A 3,920-nucleotide genomic window follows, 5' to 3' on the forward strand; every position below is an offset into this window, starting at 1 on the left:
CCACAATCCCCCTCAACATCCCACAATCCACCACAACATCCCACAATCTCCCTCAACATCCCACAATCCACCACAACATCCCACAATCCACCACAACATCCCACAATCCCCCTCAACATCCCACAATCTCCCTCAACATCCCACAATCCACCACAACATCCCACAATCCACCACAACATCCCACAATCCCCCTCAACATCCCACAATCCACCACAACATCCCACAATCCCCCACAACATCCCACAACATCCCACAATCCACCTCAACATCCCACAATCCACCACAACATCCCACAATCCCCCACAACATCCCACAATCCCCCACAACATCCCACAATCCCCCTCAACATCCCACAATCCCCCACAACAACCCCCAATCCCCACAACATCCCACAATCCACCACAACATCCCACAATCCCCCACAACATCCCACAATCCACCTCAACATCCCACAATCCACCTCAACATCCCACAATCCACCTCAACATCCCACAATCCACCACAACATCCCACAATCCACCTCAACATCCCACAATCCACCTCAACATCCCACAATCCACCTCAACATCCCACAATCCACCACAACATCCCACAATCCACCTCAACATCCCACAATCCACCTCAACATCCCACAATCCACCACAACATCCCACAATCCACCACAACATCCCACAATCCACCACAACATCCCACAACATCCCACAATCCACCACAACATCCCACAATCCACCACAACATCCCACAATCCCCCACAACATCCCACAATCCACCTCAACATCCCACAATCCACCACAACATCCCACAATCCACCACAACATCCCACAATCCACCTCAACATCCCACAACATCCCACAATCCCCCTCAACATCCCACAATCCCCCACAACATCCCACAATCCACCTCAACATCCCACAATCCACCTCAACATCCCACAATCCACCTCAACATCCCACAATCCACCTCAACATCCCACAATCCCCCTCAACATCCCACAATCCCTCAACATCCCACAATCCCCACAACATCCCACAATCCACCTCAACATCCCACAATCCACCACGACATCCCACAATCCACCACAACATCCCACAATCCCCCACAACATCCCACAATCCACCTCAACATCCCACAATCCACCACAACATCCCACAATCCACCACGACATCCCACAATCCACCACAACATCCCACAATCCCCCTCAACATCCCACAATCCACCTCAACATCCCACAACATCCCACAATCCCCCTCAACATCCCACAATCCACCACAACATCCCACAATCCACCTCAACATCCCACAATCCACCACAACATCCCACAATCCACCACAACATCCCACAATCCACCACAACATCCCACAATCCACCACAACATCCCACAATCCACCACAACATCCCACAATCCACCACAACATCCAGGGAGATAAATCCAGAGAGCATTGATGCTCACTTTGCTCTCTTATAGGAAATGATGTCATATTTTCTGAAGCTTCTGAGCCTGAAACAAAATGGACAAATCACCCCTCAGCCACCTTCACTAACTCACTAACTAATGTAAGCAGTTTGTTATCGTTGTTATAGCAGCTCTATGATTATTTATGTTTACCTTTATTTGACGTTCTATATACACTACATTGCCAAAAGTATTGGGACACCCCTCCAGATCATTGAGTTCAGGTGTTGTTTTTCAGGGGTTGGACTCGGCCCCTTAGTTCCAGTGAAAGGAACTCTTAATGCTTCAGCTTCATACCAAGACATTTTGGACAATTTCATGTTCTTTGTGGGAACAGTTTGGGGATGACCCCTTCCTGTTCCAACATGACTGCACACCAGTGACCAAAGCAAGGTCCATAAAGACATGGATGAGTGAGTTTGGTGTGGAGGAACTTGACTGTCCTGCACAGAGTCCTGACCTCAACCCCATAGAACACCTTTGGGATGAATTAGAGCGGATTCTGCGAGCCAGACCTTCTCGTCCAACATCAGTGCCTGACCTCACAAAGAGGAATGGTCAAAAAGTATAATTATATATTTATAAACTTATCCGGTCTGAAAAGGGTTTAACAAAATAATCAGGCTAAGCATCAGCTGGGAAATGGCCTCAGGCTTTAGTTTAGCTAGTTAGCACATAGCTAACAATCAAACAAACAGATGCATTGACAACAAATGAGACAGAATAATCTGAAATATCAACATTTATATTGATACTTGCACAGTAATAAAAAATTAAACAGTTGCTTCACTCAGCATTTACTGCTCACCAAAATTATTGTTGAAATGTTTCTCTAGTTCTTTATGTTTGTCTTTATTTCATTGTATTAGCTACACACTGCTGTTGCTAAAGCTACAAAGCCTTATTTTAATCTTCTTCTTCCTTTTTTCCTCTAAAGTCCAGTGTGTAAATTACCCTGACTCCATTCACACACCGTGCTTTAGAGAATTTTAGGGTTTTCTGAACATTTTATTGCGGTTTAAAAACATTTTAAATTGCGCGCGTGAAACTTTTCCTTTAAAAACCCTGAGGGAATTGTCGAATTCCAACCAATCAGAAGCTTTCTTCTGAACTCTGGCGCTGGAGTCGGCTTTTTAAATGATTCCACCATGTAGTTTTATCATCAAATCACCTCACTTTCGGCCATGAGCAACTCTGTTCTTACATTTAATACACTTATTTACTTTAATCATTCTTTAATCGCTCGATATTTCTGCTTTTGAGCAGTTGAACCATTTAACTCAGGCTTCTGTGAGCTGGTTTGGTGTTCAGCTGTGTTTCACCAGCAGGCGGAGCTGTTGTACAGCACGGAAGTGTCGGCTCTTTTAGGTGAGCACTGAGAACCCGCATATATGGAAATATTTCATTCTTTCTTTATTCTTTCTTCCCTCATTGTTCCTTTTCCTTCTTGTGGTGTCATTTTAAAGGCTTGAATCTGATCTGTTGTGTGTGAATGATGAGTCGTCTATTTGACTCTCAGCTCTGTGTGAATATTTATATCTAAATGATTCCCAGTCTAAGAGGACATTAGGGATTAAACCTTATTATGAGCTGTGATTTTTTTCAGCTTTATATTTATTAGTGAAATAAACTGCAGAGTCGGATCCTCATCCTGGAGCTGAGCGACACACTGGGTTTCTGGGAGTTAATAATAAAATAATCAGTGTTAGGAGTCGATCTCAGAGGCTTCAGGTCACTGAGAGTGTGGACAAATATATCATCACCTCACATCTGCTGCTCTCCGAGTGGACAGGTCTGAGGCGGAGTATTGATTTTAATGACATAACCGCTCGTTAATGAGCCTTTCATTCGTGTGTGTGTGTGTGTGAATAGTCTTCTGATTTTTACAACTGCATTCTTCAGGCTTCATCTTCTGGTATTGATCATTTGATGGGACTCCTGTTAGTGATGTCTCAGGAGGACACACACACACACACACACACTCACACAGAGTTGTTAAGAGCAATGCGACAGATAGTTTGTGTTGTTTATTTGACAGTAATATAGAACAATTTAATATAGTCCTGTTGTTGTCCTGAGATTATATTATCGCTATGCTAATGCTAGCACACGCTAACTCAATAGTAAATAGTGTGCTAATATGAGAAGATGCTACAGTAATGCTATCTGGTGCTAATGCTACAGAACGTCACTTATATTAATGTGAAATTATTTTTATACAGATGCTGTAGGGTACTATATGTCAACCGCTATCATACTAGCGGTTTGCTAATGCTAGCACATGCTAATACTTTAATTTATTTTCAATTGACAAAATAAAATTATGCCACTTTGCTTAATAAAATGTAAAAAATTCCAAGAAGTGTGTAATACCCACTAAAAACCTGAAGCAAAACAACTAGAAGAATAAGTCAATAAATATCGTTATTAGAGAATAAATTTGGAGCAAATTCAGAAAGGAAAAAAG

Source organism: Hemibagrus wyckioides, linkage group LG09, assembly GCF_019097595.1.
Source record: "Hemibagrus wyckioides isolate EC202008001 linkage group LG09, SWU_Hwy_1.0, whole genome shotgun sequence".
Taxonomy (NCBI): domain Eukaryota; kingdom Metazoa; phylum Chordata; class Actinopteri; order Siluriformes; family Bagridae; genus Hemibagrus; species Hemibagrus wyckioides.